Raw genomic sequence first — 17,423 nt, 5'->3', positions numbered from 1 at the left:
TTGGTTCCGGTCCTGCCCAGGTGCAGACCGTCCGGTTTGTACTGGTCCCACCTCCCCCAGAACCGGTTCCAATGCCCCAGGAATTTGAATCCCTCCCTGCTGCACCACTGCTCAAGCCACGTATTCATCTGCGCTATCCTGCGATTCCTACTCTGACTAGCACGTGGCACTGGTAGCAATCCCGAGATTACTACTTTTGAGGTCCTACTTTTTAAATTAGCTCCTAGCTCCTTAAATTCATTTTGTAGGACCTCATCCCTTTTTTTACCTATGTCGTTGGTACCAATGTGCACCACGACAACTGGCTGTTCACCCTCCCTTTTCAGAATGTCCTGCACCCGCTCCGAGACATCCTTGACCCTTGCACCAGGGAGGCAACATACCATTCTGGAGTCTCGGTTGCAGCCGCAGAAACGCCTATCTATTCCCCTCACCATCGAATCCCCTATCACTATCGCTCTCCCACTCTTTTTCCTGCCCTCCTGTGCAACAGAGCCAGCCACGGTGCCATGAACTTGGCTGCTGCTGCCCTCCCCTGATGAGTCATCCCCCCCAACAGTACTCAAAGCAGTGTATCTGTTTTGCAGGGGGATGACCGCAGGGGACCCCTGCACTACCTTCCTTGTACTACTCTTCCTGCTGGTCTTCCATTCCCTATCTGGCTGTGGACCCTTCTCCTGCGGTAAGACCAACTCGCTACACGTGCTACTCACGTCGTTCTCAGCATCTTAGATGCTCCAGAGTGAATCCACCCTCAGCTCCAATTCCGCAACGCAGTCCGTCAGGAGCTGGAGGTGGATACACTTCCCGCACACGGAGTCGTCAGGGTCACCGGAAGTGTCCCCGAGTTTCCACATGGTACAGGAGGAGCATATCACGTGACCGAACTCTCCTGTCATGACTTAACCCTTAGATTAACTTAAATTGGCAACAACAATGCTAAAGTTTACTCACTGAAAGAGAGGTCGAGAGGCAGAGAGGTTTAAGGCAGGGAGTTCCAGAGCAGAGGGCCTAAGCAACAGAAGGCACAGCCACCGATGGTTGAACGATTATAATCAGGGATGCTCAAGAGAGCAGAATTAGAGGAGCGCAGACATCTCGGGGGGTTGTAGGGCTGGAGGAAATTACAGAGATTGGGAGGGGCGAGGCCATGGGGGGATTTGAAAACAAGGATGAGAATTTTGAAATCGAGGCATTGCTTAACCGGGAGCCAATGTAGGTCAGCGAGCACAGGGGGTGATGGATGAGCGGGGCTTGGTGTGAGTTCGGGCACGGGCAACCGAGTTTTGGATCACCTCTAATTTATGTAGGGTAGAACGTGGGAGGCCAGCCAGGAGTGTGTTCAGGTGTTGATCTAGCTGCCACTTAAATGCATCTATGTTATTCACACCTCACCTATTCCACGTGAGTTGAGATTACATTCATTTGATACATTGGGAAATCAAGCGACCTGCAGCTTTCCACATCTGCCTATTTCCAGGTAATATCTCAAAAAAGCCTTTTGGTTCCTTTCTCTGCTGGAAGAACTCTCCACTCTATCAACTTGAAAAAAGGAATTTGCTACACACGGTGGAGGTCGATGAAATACAGATGAGCAGAACCAAGAGCAGACAGCTGCGTTAATGGGGGCAGCCCTGCATACAGCTGTTTTCTGTCAACTTACACATTTTACAAATCTGTCCCAAAATGCATAAAATGCAGACCCTCCGCACAAAGGCGGGAGTTTCAGTTTATGATCATTTAACCGGGAAACAACAATAAAAATCTCCCCGACTGACTAAGGGATAAACACACCACATGGTGTGGAACCGAGCTGCGCAGAGCCAAAGGTCATGGGTTTCACTCCTCCGTCCCGGCCCAGTCATCTGACCTTAAGTCTCAGTGAAGTAATTGGCCTCATCTCTCCCTGCCTAGAAACAACAACAACTTTTATTTATACAGCACCTTTAACATAAGAATATAAGAAATAGGAGCAGGAGTAGGCCAAACAGCCCCTCGAGCCTGCTCCGCCATTTAATACGATCATGGCTGATCCAATCATGGACTCAGCTCCACTTCCCTGCCCACTCCCCATAACCCCTTATTCCCTTATCAGTTAAGAAACTGTCTATTTCTGTCTTAAATGTATTCAATGTCCTAGCTTCCACAGCTCTTTGAGGCAATCCATTTAAAACTGAGATTATGCCCCCTAGTTCTAGTCTCTCCTATCAGTGGAAACATCCTCTCTGCATCCACCTTGTCAAGCCCCCTCATAATCTTCTACGTTTCGATAAGATCACCTCTCATTCGTCTGAATTCCAATGAATAGAGGCCCAACCTACTCAACCTTTCCTCATGTCAACCCCCTCATCTCCGGAATTAATCCGGTGAACCTTCTCTGAACTGCCTCCAAAGCAAGTATATCCTTTCGTAAATATGGAAACCAAAACTGCACGCAGTATTCCAGGTGTGGCCTCACCAATACCCTGTATAACTGTAGCTAGACTTCCCTGCTTTTTATACTCCATCCCCTTTGCAATAAAGGCCAAGGTACCATTGGTCTTCCTGATCACTTGCTGTACCTGCACACTAACCTTTTGTGTTTCATGCACAAGTACCTCCAGGTCCTGCTGTTCTGCAGCATTTGCAATCTTTTTCCATTTAAATAATAACTTGCTCTTTGATTTTTTTTCTGCCAAATGCAAAACCTCACACTTTCCAACATTATACTCCATCTGCCAAATTTCTGCCCACTCATTTAGCCTGTCTATGTCCTTTTGCAGATATTTTGTGTCCTCCTCACACATTGCTTTTCTTCCCATCTTTGTATCGTCAGCAAACTTGGCTATGTTACACTCAGTCCTTTCTTCTACGTCGTAAATATAGATTGTAAATAGTTGGGGTCCCAGCACTGATCCCTGCGGCACCCCACTAGTTACTGGTTGCCAACCTGAGAATGAACCATTTATCCCAATTCTGTTTTCTGTTAGTTAGCCAATCCACTATCCATGCTAATATATTACCCCCAACCCCGTGAACTTTTATCTTGTACAGTAACCTTTTATGTGACGCCTTGTCAAATGCCTTCTGGAAGTCCAAATACACCACATCCACTGGTTCCCCTTTATCCACCCTGTTTGTTACATCCTCAAAGAACTCCAGCAAATTTGTCAAACATGACTTCCCCTTCATAAATCCATGCTGACTCTGCCTGACCGCTTTTCCAAATGTCCTGCTACTGCTTCTTTAATAATCGACTCCAACATGTTCCCAACCACAGATGTTAGGCTAACTGGTCTATTGTTTCCTGCTTTTTGTCTGCCTCCTTTTTTAAATAGGGGCGTTACATTTGCAGTTTTCCAATCTGCTGGGACTTCCCCGGAATCCAGGGAATTTTGGTAAATTTCAACCAATGCAGCCACAATCCCTGCCACTACTTCTCTTAAGACCCTACGGATGCAAGCCATCAGGTCCAGGGATTCTATCTGCCTTTAGTCCCATTATCTTACTGAGTACCACCTTCTTAGTGATTGTGATTGTGTTAAGTTTCCCCCTCTATAGTCCCTTGACTATTCACTGTCCTCTACTGTAAAGACCGATACAAAATATTTGTTCAGAGTTTCTGCCATTGCCATGTTCCCCATTACTAATTCCCCGGTCTCTTCCTCTAAGGGACCAATATTTACTTTAGCCACTCTTTTCCTTTTTATATACCTATCGAAACTCTTGCTATCTGTTTTTATATTTTGTGCTAGTTTACTTTCATAGTCAATCTTCCCTTTCTTAATCATTTTTTTAGTCATCCTTTGCTGGCTTTTAAAAGCTTCCCAGTCTTCTGTCCTCCCACTAGTTTTGGCCACATTGTATGCCCTTGTTTTTGTTTTTTATGAACGTCTTAAGGTGCTTCACAGGAGTATTATGAGACAAAACAAAGAGATTTGACATGGAGCCACATAAGTAAAAGTTAGCGCTGGTGAACAAAATCTTGTCAAAGAGGTAGGTTTTAAGGAGCGTCGTAATAGAGGAGAGAGGTGTAGAGAGGCGGAGAGGTTTAGGCAGGGAGTTCCAGAGCTTGGGGCCCAGGCAGCTGAAAGCACGGCCACCGATGCTTGAGCGATTATAATCAGGGATGCTCAAGAGGGCAGAATTAGAGGAGCGCAGACATCTCAGGGGATTGTGAGGCTGGAGGAGGTTACAGAGATAGGGAGGGGCGAGGCCATGGAGGGATTTGTAAACAAGGAAGAGGAATAAATTGCCTTGGATCCCGACCGGTATTGTTGGTGGAGATCAGGGTCGTAGGGGGTTTAAATCTGTGGTCTGGAGCACCAGGAGTGCTTAGATTCAAGTAAGTTACTCATTTTCTCTGTTGCTGGCGATTCCGAGGCTGGTTCCTCGGAGTGCAGTCCACGATGGCACGATGGCCTCAGGGACAAACCGATCTTGGAGAGTGGACCTCAAACAGGCCCCTTATTTGCATATGCAAAGGGACTAACACCATGCTTCAGGCATGGGCAACGGCGCCTCTTGTTCATCCTTACCCAACACCCGTCCATGCCTGCTGCAGTAAGACCTGGACAACGTTCAGGCTTGGGCTGATAAGTGGCAAGTAACATTCGCGCCACACAAGTGCCAGGCAATGACTATCCCCAACAAGCTAGAGTCTAACCACCGCCCCTTGACATTCAACGGCATTACCATCGCCGAATCCCCAACCATCAACATCAACATCCTGGGGGTCACCATTGACCAGAAACTTAACTGGCCACATAAATCCTGTGGCAACAAGAGCGGGTCAGAGGCTGTGTATTCTGTGGCGAGTGTCTTACCTCCTGACTCCCCCAAGCCTTTCCACCATCTACAAGGCACAAGTCAGGAGTGTGATGGAATACTCTCCACTTGCCTGGATGAGTGCAGCTCCAACAACACTCAAGAAGCTCGACTCCAGCCAGGACAAAGCAATCCACTTGATTGGCACCCCATCCACCACCTTCAACATTCACTCCCTCCACCACCGGCGCACCGTGGCTGCAGTGTGTACCATCTACACGATGCACTGCAGCAACTCGCCAAGGCTTCTTCAGCAGCACCTCCCAAACCCGCAATCTCTACCACCTAGAAGGACAAGGGCAGCAGGCGCATGGGAACACCACCACCACCTCCAAGTTGCGCACCATCCTGACTTGGAAATATATTGCCGTTCCTTCATCGTCACTGGGTCAAAGTCCTGGAACTCCCTCCCTAACAGCACTGTGGGAGCACCTTCACCACACGGACTGCAGCGGTTCAAGAAGGTGGCTCATCACCACCTTCTCGAGGGCAATTAGGGGTGGGCAATAAATGCTGGCCTTGCCAGCGACCCTTGAACAAATATTTTAAAAATATGGCGGGTGGCGCACTTCGGGCCAGAAATGTGCGCGCTTCCTGCCTGTCATATAGTAGTCCAAGTAGCACCAGAAAAATGGGTGCTGCATGGACCAATTTCTAAACTCTCGAGTCTTAGCATGGGTGCTTGAACACACAACCCTCTGACTCCGAGACAGTGAGCCATGCTGACACAGTGACGGGAGTTTCCTTGTGGAGCCTGCGCATGCTCAATGGAACAAATGGCCGCCTCCTGTGCTGAAATTTGTGTGATTCTATAATCCTACCAAGCTTCAGGGGAAGTAACAGAGACATCTCATTGAAGGATTTTGTGGGGAGTGTGATATTCAGTCACCTTGGACACATTAGCGTAAATCACTGCCAACTGTGGACAAACATTAGTGTTTTTGACTTGCGTCATCGAGGGATCAGTCAAAGCTGCTCAAAATACTTTTGCTTAAGAGCCTTAACAGTCATCTGAGAGAGTGGAGGGGATGAGGAGCCCATCCTTTAACCTGCCCAGGCTGGACTTAAACCCAAGTTCTTGAGGTGCATGACAGGATTTGTGAATTCCAGGGGAAGGAAGCTATCAACAGTTGGTACAATGACTGAAATATATATTTCCCATGAAATCGAGTAAGGAATGATCCAGGGTGGGTGAAGCAGACTGCAGAATGGATCATCTTTCCTTGTTAAAGCCAGCAATTGCATCACATATTCCTTGGCACAGGTTTAGCTTCAGTCAAAGATAGCTCGCTGTACAGTCCCAACATTTGATCAAACCACACTTAGAAGGAAGATCTTGCATTTATATAGCACTTTTCACGACCACCGGATGTCCTAAGGCGCTTTACAGCCGATGAAGTACTTCTGTAAAGTGTGGTCACTGTTGTACTGTATGGGAATCCACAGGGGCCAATTTGTGCACAGCAAGCTCCCTCAGAAATAAACTGTTTTGAATGATGTTGGCTGAGGATAAATATTGGACAGGACACCGGGGATAACTCCCCTGCTCTTCTTCGAAGTAGTGTCCTTGGATCTTTTAAGTCCACCTGAGAGAGCAGACGGGGCCTCGGTTTAACGTCTCATCCGAAAGACAGCACCTCCGACAGTGCAGCGCTCCCTCAGCACTGCACTGGAGTGTCAGCCGAGATTGTGAGTTCAAGTCTCTGGAGTGGCACTCTCCTTGTAATGCTTGTTACTAAATTAGATGTGTCAGCTGTGGCTGAGTGGGTCGCACACTCGCTTCTGAGTCAGAAGGTTGTGGGTTCAAGTCTCACTCCAGGAACTTGAGCACAAAAAACTAGGCTAACACTCCCAGTGTCTGCTCTCTCAGGTGGATGTAAAAGATCCCATGGCAGTATTTCAAAGAAGAGCAGGGGAGTTATCCCGGTGTCCTGGGCCAATATTTATCCCTCAAGCAACATCACTGAAACAGTTTATCTGGTTATTCTCACATTGCTGTTTGTGGGAGCTTGCTGTGTGCAAATTGGCTGCCATGTTTCCCATATTACAACACTGACTACATTCCAAAAGTACTTCATAGGAACATAGGAATTAGGAACAGGAGTAGGCCATCTAGCCCCTCGAGCCTACTCCGCCATTCAATAAGATCATGGCTGATCTGGTCGTGGACTCAGCTCCACTTACCCGCCCTCTCCCCATAACCCTTAATTCCCTTATTGCTTAAAAATCTATCTATCTTTGACTTGAAAACATTCAATGAGCCAGCCTCAACTGCTTCCAACTTCATTGGCTGTAAAGTGCTTTGAGACATCTGGTGGACGTGAAAGGCGCTATATAAATGCAAGTCTTTCTTTTTTTCCTTTAGTTAAACATTTGGGGGGGAAAAAACAAATAAAGGGTAAGGATCAGGAAAGAAAGATTGGAATGACAAGAATGACAATATAGCAACTTTCACATCCGCAGGGTATCCCAAAGTGCTTTACAGCGGTTACATGATTTTGAAGCGCTGACCTACATTGGCTCCCGGTTAAGCCAGGCCTCGATTTTAAAATTCTCATCCTCGTTTTCAAATCCCTCCATGGTCTCGCCCCCTCCCTATCTCTGTGACCTCCTCCAGCTCCACAACCTTCCAAGATCTTTGCGCTCCTCCAAATCTGGCCTCTTGCGCCTCTCTGAATTTCAATCGCTCCACCATTGGCGGCCGTGCCTTCAACTGCCGAGGCCCCAAGCTCTGGAATTCCCTCCCTAAACCTCGCTGCCTCTCCATCTCTGCTTCCTCCTTTAAGACACTCCTTAAAACCTACCTCTATGACCAAGTCATCGACCTTAATATCTCCTTATGTGGCTCGGTGTCAAATGTTGTTTGATAACGCTCCTGTGAAGCATCTTGGGACGTTGATACATCAAAGGCGCTATATAAATGCAAGTTGTTGTGAATGGCTGGTGGGATGTGCATATTACATAAGAACATAAGAAATAGGAGCAGGAGTAGGTCATTTGGCCCCTCGAGCCTGCTCCGCCATTCAATAAGATCATGGCTGATCTGATCTTGGCCTCAACTCCACTTCCCTGCCCGCTCCCCTTAACCCTCGACTCCCTTATCGTTCAAAAATCTGTCTATCTCTACCTTAAATATATTCAATGAACCAGCCTGCACAGCTCTCTGGGGCAGAGAATTCCAAAGATTCACGACCCACTGAAAGAAATTCCTCCTCATCTCAGTTTTAAATGGGCAACCCCTTATTCTGAAACTATGCCCCTTAGTTCTAGATTCCCCCACGAGGGGAAATAACTTCTCTGCATCTACCTTGTCGAGCCCCCTCAGAATTTTATACATTTCAATAAGATCACCTCTCATTCTTCTAAACTCCAATTGAACTATTGAAGAATTGCTGCTGCATTTGACTATCATCATCATCATTATCATAGGCGGTCCCGCGAAACGAGGATGACTTGCTTCCACGCCAAAAAGGGATGAGCTCACAGGTGTTTCAATGAAGGATCTAATATTCCAGATCCCGAACTACATCTTGAAAGGTGGAAGTTGCTTTTGCGTGGATTTTTTAACGTGTGGTGGCCATTGCACACCAGCCACCACAAGGGCTTGACAGAGCTAGGTCTTTCTTGGTCCAGTGGCAAGGATTACCCAAGACGACTGGAGACCTGCTCTGCTGCACAGGCCTAGGGCGCACACCAGGGAAGAGGCGAGGGCACAGGGGCAGCACGGGCCAGCCCACACTGCGATTTGACTATATATCAGTAGTCACTACACTCCAAAAGTAATCCCCTACAGCAGGGAACTGAGATCAAGAACTCACTGGCATCAGCGGCTGAATCGATGCCTTTACCCCGCTCTCCCTGATCCTATCCTCTGGTAACATGTGTTGGAACTGCTGTATGCCACCATACTGTCTGAGGATGCCTTTTAATGTCTGTGAAATCCGTGGCTGTCTGAGGATGGAACCTACACTAAAGAGTAATTTATCACCTAGAAGGGCGGGAGATTCTGTCTCTGTCGGTAGCACGGTGCTTCTGGGTCAGAAGGTTGTGGATTCAAGCCCGACATCGGGAGCTCAGTACATGACCTGAGCTGGTACTCAATGCAATAGAGGAAGGGCCACGATGTTGGAGGTGCCATACTTTGGATTAGATGTTAACACGAAGTGTAGTTAATTATGAGACAGGGAGAGTTAAAGAGAGAGAGAGATAAAGAGAGAGAGAAAGAGAGAGAGTGAGAGATAAAGAGAGAGAGAGAGAGAGAGAGAGGGAGGGATAGAAAGAGAGAGGGAAGGATAGAGGGATAAAGAGAGAGAGCGGGATAGAGAGAGGGAGGGATAGAAAGAGAGAGGGAGGGGTAGAGAGGGAGAAAGAGAGAGGGAGGGATAGAGAGGGAGAAAGAGAGAGGGAGGGAGGGAGGGATAGAGAGGGAGGGAGGGAAGAGAGAGAGAGAGAAAAGGAGGGAGGGAGGGATAGAGGGAGGGAGGGATTGATAAAGAGAGGGAGAAAGAGAGAGGAAGGGATAGAAGGAGAGAGAGGGAGGGATAGAGAGAGAGAGGGAGAAAGGGAGAGGGAGGGATAGAGAGAGAGAGGGAGAAAGGGAGAGGGAGGGATAGAGAGAGAGAGGGAGGGAGAAAAAGAGAGGGAGGGAGAAAGAGAGAGGGAGGGAGAAAGAGAGAGGGAGGGAGAAAGAGAGAGGGAGGGATAAAGAGGGAGAAAGAGAGAGAGAGAGGAGAGAGGGAGCGAGAGAGAGAGAAAGAGGGAGGAAGTAAATAAGTTGGATTTATATAGCGCCTTTAACGACCACAGCACATCCCAAAGCATTTTATAGTCAATTTGGAGTGTAGTCACCGTTGTAATGTTGGAAACGCGGCAGCCAATTTGCGCACAGCAAGCTCCCACAAATAGCAATGTGATAATGACCAGATAATCTGTTTTTTTGTTATGTTGATTGAGAGATAAATATCGGCCAGAACATCGAGGATAGCTCCCTTGCTCTTCTTCGAAACAGGGATCTTTTATGTGCACCTGAGAGAGCAGACAGGGCCTCGATTTAACGTCTCATCCGAAAGACGGCACCTACATCAAATGGCTCTCTGGGTAAAGAGGTTCTCCTGAATTCCCGATTGGATTTATTAGTGACTATGGCCCATGGTTTTGGTCTCGCCCGCCACAATTCAGACCCTTGACAATGAGATGAGTAAATTGTCAGTCTTGGTTTAGTTTGCACTGTAAATAATTGTTGAGAATATCCAACCCCCTTCTTGTAAAGACGAAGGTTGCAAGTCTGCCTGCTCTGCTGCACACCAGATATGTTTCCTTGATCTGTAGCCTCTAATAACATGAGAAGCTGTTAAACTGTGTAGATAAACCCCAAGAGGTCTCAATAAACCTCCTACTCTCTCACCAGACCCTGCCGCGTGCACACAGTGATCACCAACCATTTACTTCATGCAGCCGGGAACCTTTGCAAATAGGCGTTGGCTCCACAGGGGGAACCATGCTTGGTTTAAAACCCCAAGCCTCCTGGCCAATAAGCAGCAGGGCCTCGCTGCGCACGCCCCAGAGGCCAAGCGATGGAGTCAACCTTAGACAGGGATGAGAACGTGTGCGATAGATCAACGCGTCTGAGCAAGCCCCCGCAGACAATCGTTTTTCCTCTATCACTTTTTTTTGGAGTCAGGAGGAAGAACGTTTGATCTGTGCATAAATCATAGAGAAGAGCAGGGCAAAATAGCTTTCCCCGCTCTCCTCCCTGCAAAGTCTGGTTTTATAAATTCCCTTCCAGAGAGTTTAGCTCTGAACTACCTCCGCTCGGTCACTACAGGGAACATTCACTTGTTTGCACCTGACGCTGTTTAAGACACAAAACACCCCAAAGAACAAACTGATACGAGAAAGCAGAGCACCAAGGCAGGAAATGTCTGCCCAGAATCAGAGGTTTATTGCTCTCATCAAAAACAGATTTTTATTTCATCCTCTTAACCCTTTTACACCTTCCTCTTTGACCTGTGTCAGCCATGGCTCAGTGGGCAGCACCCTCGCCTCTGAGTCAGAAGGTCGTGGGTTCAAGTCCCACTCCAGGAACTTGAGCACATACATCTTGGCTGACACTCCCTGAGGGAGCACCGCACTTTGAGCGAGCGGCGTACTGTTGGAGGTGCTGTCTTTCAGATGAGACGTTAAACCGAGTGTCTGCTCGCCCAGGTGGACGTAAAAGATCCCGTGGCACTATTTTGAAGGAGAGCAGGGTAAGTTCTCCCCAGTGTCCTGGCCATTGTTTATCCCTCAACCAAAATCAGTTTAGGAAAAAAAAAAACAGATTATCAGGTCATTATCACTTTGCTGTGTGTGGGAGCTTGCTGTGCGCAAATTGGCTGCCGCGTTTCCCACATTGCAACAGTGACTGCACTTCATTGGCTGTAAAGCGCTTTGGGATGTCCGGTGGTCCTGAAAGGCACAATATAAATGTGAGTCTGTTACACCTGCTGCGAACAATGCATCAAGCTCCACCTGGTGATCACAAAAATCCATATTTACCTGTAGATTCGGTAAACATAGGCGATCCCTCGAAACGAGAATGACTTGCTTCCACGCCAAAAAAAGGACGAGTTCACAGGTGTTTCGAAAGAAGAACCCAAACTACATCCTGAAGGTTGGAAGATGCCTGTGCATGGATTTTTTTTTTAACATGGGGTGGCCGTTGCACACCAGCCACCACACGGGCTTGACAGAGCCAGGTCTTGGTCCAGTGGCAAGGATTACCCAAGACAATTGGAGACCAGCTCTGCTGCACGGGCCTAGTGCGCACACATATCGCACAGTGTGGGCTGGGCCCGTGCTGCCCCTGGGCCCCTGACCTCGAACTCACGCCTCCCCTGGGCCTCGATCACATCCCTCCACAGTCTGTCGCCGCTCCTTTGCCCTGACCTCGCCGCTCCTGCTGTACTTGCCCACGCTCCAATCACCGACCTGGACCTTGATGACGTCACTCTTCGCTGCCGTCACGCTGCACCAGCTCGCGCTGCTCCCTGGAGTGGTATGCCTCCATGCTGCTCCCAGGCCGCCGCTCCTTTTGGCCCCAACCTGCCGCTGATGGTCTCTCACAGGTCGCGGCCTCCACGAGATTATCTATGGTCTAATTGAATGGTGGTGCGGGTTTGAGGGGATGAATGGTCTTCCCCTGTTCCTCCCTGTAAATGGGGCCAGCAAAGGGGGGAGAAGGAGTCACGGAAAGTACTAACTACAAGGGCCTGAAAACCCTCCTCAGATACTGTTGGATTATACACAGCGCCTGCAATGACCATCAGGCGCTGCATGTAATGGGCGGCCGATCTGATATCATCTGTTTTGCGCCACTATCTCTGACCAATTTCTAGGCCCAAAAGTTGTAATAGAAGTAATACTGGTACAGGTTGAACCTCCCTTATCCAGGACTCCCTTATCCGGCACCACCCCTCGTCCGGCACCATTCCCGGCCGCTCCAACATGAACAAATTGAAGTCATTCCTCGCTGCCGACTCCAGTAATCGCTGGTCTGACCCCGCAATCCACTGCCCCCACCCCCGTGCTCTCTCTGCCACACTCCCAGCCCCAAGCCAGCCAGCCCCGATATCCCCTTGCTCAGTACCTGTACCATCCAATTTAACGTGACCTCCCCTCATCCGGCAAAATCCCTTATCCGGCACAGGCCAGGTCCCGAGGGTGCCGGATAAAAGTGGTTCAACCTGTAGTTGTAATGCAGGACAGGAAAAGATACTGCAGTGCAGTTGACAGATAACACAGTTCAGGATTAACCATGCTATATTGTCACTTTCATACTCCCTAATTGCTTCTTTCACCAAAAGTCTTGAATTCTCTCACACCTAACTCGCACCAAGTCCAGCTCACCCATCACCCCTGTGCTCGCTGACCGACACTGGCTCCCAGCTAAGCAACGCCTCGTTTCAAAATTCTCATCCTTGTTTTCAAATCCCTCCGTGGCTTCGCCCCCTCCCCATTTCTGTAATCTCCACAACCCCCAAGATTTCTGCGCTCCTTCAATTCTGGTCCTCTTGAACATCCCTGACTTGAATCGCTCAACCATCGGTGGCCGTGCCTTCAGCTGCCTGGGCCCCAAGCTCTGGAACTCCCTCCCTAAGCCCCTGCACCTCTATACCTCTCTTTACTCCTTTAAGTCGCTCCTTAAAACCTACCTCTTTGACCAGGCTTTAGGTCGTCTGCCCTAATTTCTCCTCGTGTGGTGTGGCGTCAAATTTTGATTTATAACACTTCCTGTGAAGTGCCTCGGGACGTTTTACAACATCAAAGGCGCTATATAAATACAAGTTGTTGTCACCCTGTCATAGTTCTGACAAGGTTTGGATGTGTGGTCCCACAGTTGCCATGTCAATGGTCTGGGCAGCACCCTTGCCTCTGAGTCGAAATGTTGTGGGTTCAAGTCCCACTCCAGGGACCAGAGCACAAAAAAATCTAGGCTGACACTCCCAGTGCAGTGCTGAGGGAGCGCTGCCCTATCGGAGGTGACGGCTTTCAGATGAGACGTTAAACCGAGGCCCCCGTCTGCCCTCGCAGCTGTTAGTATCATTTTGCTCCTCAACATTCCTCATGTTCTGACCCTCAGATCTATATAATAATATGGATTTATTTGGTTTTAGCACCAGAGTTTTCAAATTATTTACTCGTTTCTACTTTACCAGGAGCTAAGTGTAGTGTAAAACCAGTGTAAGGAGAATTACAGAGAGCCCGAATTTGGTCAACTTACCGTCAGCGGCAGGCGAGTTTTCTCAGCGGTCCCCATGGTTTTTTTGGGCGCTCTCCCCCCCCGAGCGAGTTTGGTCAGGTCCTCTCGCCGGTGAGGAGAGAAGACCGCTAGGGAGCATCCGGCAGTGTGCGCCGGCATGCATCGCTCACAAGAGTCCTCCTGCCCGCTGCGTCCCTAGTTTGGTCCGGGCGGTCCTCCGCTCCAGCAGGGGAAAAGACTGCCGTGTGCAGGCAGGCCTGATCTCAACGTTAAGTATGAAGACCTGCAAAAAAAAAGGTTAGTCCACTTTATTTCTTTTGCAAGGATTTCGGTCGATGGGGTCCCCCTTGAAGGAGTTCTGGTGTTTTTTTTATTATTGGTTTGAAAACTTTTTATTTTTCCCATTCCTCCCTCCCTGCGCCCCGACTCAATCCCCGTCGGTACTTTGCCGAGGATCGCATTTGCCGCCCAGATTGGGAGCTGCCGCCCACTGCCGCCCAGAATTGCCGTGCAAGGCCCGTTTTTGCCGCCGGTCGGTCTTTCCCACATTTTTCATGAAACTACCGCCCAAAGTACCATCAGGATCTTAGCTGTCCTTTGGATGGTAATTGGGCGGAACTTAGGTTTCACCAAAACTCGGACCCATAGAGTCCACAGCAAAGAAACAGGCCATTCGGCCCAACTGGTCTGTTTATGATCCACGCGAGCCTCCTCCCACTTTAATTCATCTCACCCTGTCTGCACCTTCCTCTATTTCTTTATCCCTCATGTCCTTACCTAGCTTCCTCTTCAAGGCATCTCCGCTATTCGCTTCATTTACTCCATGTGGTCGCAGGTTCCACATTCTAACCATAATATATTGAGGGCTGGATTCTCGATTGCCTGACGCCTCAGTTAGCGGCCTGAGGGGGGCGCTAATGGGAGCGTAGGAGGTTACCGACCAAGAGCGCAACTTTTAGCGTCACGACTGAAAATTCATTAGAGGCTCACCACGGGTGCGAACCAGCAGTGTCTGGCTGCTGACGATCGTTCTGATCCTGACGTCAGACCTGGTGCAACGCACCCGGCTTGCGCCCCGGTCGGTAAATTCGGTGCGGCTCATTGAGCGCCCGTCAGCGACAACGTCTGGAAAAACAGTCGTTAACTGCGGCTACTTACAGGGATGAGGAAGCGCTTTCCCTCGGAGGTCACAGTCGGTGCAACGTTTACACACAGCACGGTGCGTGAGCCTCCCAGTGTGCGGCGGCAGACAGAACAGAACAGCGCAGGCTGGAAAACAAGTGATTTTGAAAACGTTAATGGGCGAATTACTATGCCGGGCCTTTAAGACTCGGCTTTTTCCGGCATCTGATTCGGAGTTCCGGGCTTGCGCAATGGGTCCGCAAAATTTACTGACCAAACTTTTGCAATCGACCCGCCCAGCTCTGGTGTGCAGCGGCTGATTTATCACCCCAGTCAGCTCCTCGACCGATTCTGACGAATTGCTGGGCGGGAGGCACAAAATCTTTCAAGGCGCTAAAAGTACCGCTCCGCCCGGATTAACGTCGCAACAGAGGCATGACCGAGTCTCCACCCCTGAGTTTCTGATCCTATTCGTTGGTTTATTTACCGTTTTATTAATTGATTTGGAATTTAAAGCCTACAGTAAGGTCTGGTGATAGTGTTACTCTGCTGCCTGTCCAAGACAATCGGCTTAGAGCAAATAACTGAACGAATCTTGAAGAGGAGTTCTTGGATTATTACTGTGGGCACACTACCACACCGCGCATCACTATCAGGGCAAAGGGAAACACCTTTGGGAATGTAGCGACCCAGGGTTCCCCTCGATGAGCAGTCTGGAGCACAGAAAAAAATATTACCTCGGGTAAAGAAAAAGGTTAAAGAAACCAAAAACACAACAGTTAGAAAATCATCTTTTATCAAACAGGCAGAATTATCCGATGGCCATTACTGCAAGTTGGGATTTTGCAATCCTGCTAAAGTTGGGGGCTTGCGTTGTGCTACAAATTCGGGCCTGCCAAAGATACTTTTCAGATCCATTAGTGTCAGATGCTTCAGATTCCACAGTTGATGTACACTAACAGGGCGGTATTTTATACTTGGGCGAAAACTGAGGCAGCCGGGGAAATTTACGGCCCGATGAACGTTGGCGATTTATGGATTAATGTTTGTCATTTGGGCCCTGCGGCCGGGGTGCAGCACAAAGGGAGGCGTTGTACAACTCTCGCCGTGCAAAAACGGGAACCTCGCCAACTAAAGTGCGGGGGGCCGGGAGCACTCCGCGAGAGGCCTTGGGGCGGGGGAACAAAAATTCACAAAAACATTCAAAAAACACTGCCAACACCCTTACAACACAAATATCGCTACAAAAAAAAAAAATCAAAGAATAAAAAACTGGAACTTACCTTCTTTGCCGTTTATCGACCTCACCACCGCCGGCAGGGCTGCACGGCTGTGTTTTCCCCGGCGGTCACCGCGGGGCACGTTTCGGGGCGTACGGGCCAGAGGCAAGTCGAAACTCGCAGCGGCGTCGCACGGGCAGCCGATGCACGCCCGGCGCCCGGCTCTCCCCCTGCGGTGCTTCCGAGCGCCACCGCAAAAACCCGACCCGAGGATCACGCCCGGACACAAAAGTGCTCACCGCCCCATTTACTCGCCGCGGAGGGTCAAAACCCGGGCCACAAACGCTCGAAAATCCAACCGACGGGATAGCGTAACTCAGGGAGATCGAAAAATGTGCCCCCCACCCCTCCCCTCCCCCCGCCCTTGACATCTGAACTGGGTATCGTGTCTTCACACGTGTTCTTCTCCAATCTTTCAGCGGGAGGACCGTTTACGGTTCAGGAAGGTGAAGCCAGAATGAAAACATGAAGTTGATTTTATTTCTGACGCAGCAAGTGAACGTACAGAGCAACTTTTTTCGATCCATACAACTTGTCTTTGCATAATAATAGGCCAATAGTTAAAAAAAAACTATAGGCAAATATGAGAAAATAAGAGTGAGATAAGGGAAGCCAAGTATGAGGAATTAAAAAGCAATCAGAAAGAACAGTAAAGTTCTGAGGGAGTGCTGCACTGTCGGAGGTGCCGTCTTTCAGATGAGACGTTAAACCGAGGTCCCCGTCTGCTCTCTCAGGTGGATGTAAAAGATCCCAGGGCACTGTTTCGAAGAAGAGCATGGGAGTTATCCCCGGTGTCCTGGCCAATAATTATCCCTCAGTCAACATAACAAAAAAAAAAACAGATTATCTTGGTCATTGTCACATTGCTGTTTGTGGGAGCTTGCTGTGCGCAAATTGAAAGAATAATCCAAGATCTCCTTTCAAGTATAAGTAAATAGGACTTCCAGGTGTTGAAAATGACCTTGCAGCTTCCTTACACATTTGGCCGTACGTGTGACTTTATAAGGTACATCGGGCACAGATCGTGCCTGCAGTGGGTACAGCCACATTCTCGGGCTCGCTCAGAATGGGCATCAGGTAACGTGCCCATTGCTGACAACTGATTCAAAAGCAAAATGCTGCGGATGCTGGAAATCTGAAAGTAAAACAGAAAATGCTGGGGAAACGCTCAGCGGGTCGGCCAGCATCGGTGGAGCGAGAAACCGAGTTAACGTTTCAGGTCAATGACCCTTCGTCAGAACTAGAAAAAGTTAGAGGTGTAACAGGTTTTAAGCAAGTACAAGGGACAAGGAACGAGGGGAGGGGCGGTAAGAACAAAAGGGAAGGTTTGTGATGGGATGGAAGGCAGGAGAGATTTTTTTTTTTTTAAAAAGACATGCATTTATCTAGTGCCTTTCACAACCTCAGGATGTCCCAAAGCACTTTACAGCCAATTAAGTACTTTTGGAAGTGTAGTCACTGTTGTAATGTAGTGA

Source organism: Pristiophorus japonicus, chromosome 15, assembly GCF_044704955.1.
Source record: "Pristiophorus japonicus isolate sPriJap1 chromosome 15, sPriJap1.hap1, whole genome shotgun sequence".
Classification (NCBI taxonomy): domain Eukaryota; kingdom Metazoa; phylum Chordata; class Chondrichthyes; family Pristiophoridae; genus Pristiophorus; species Pristiophorus japonicus.
This window is presented reverse-complemented; position numbering follows the sequence as displayed.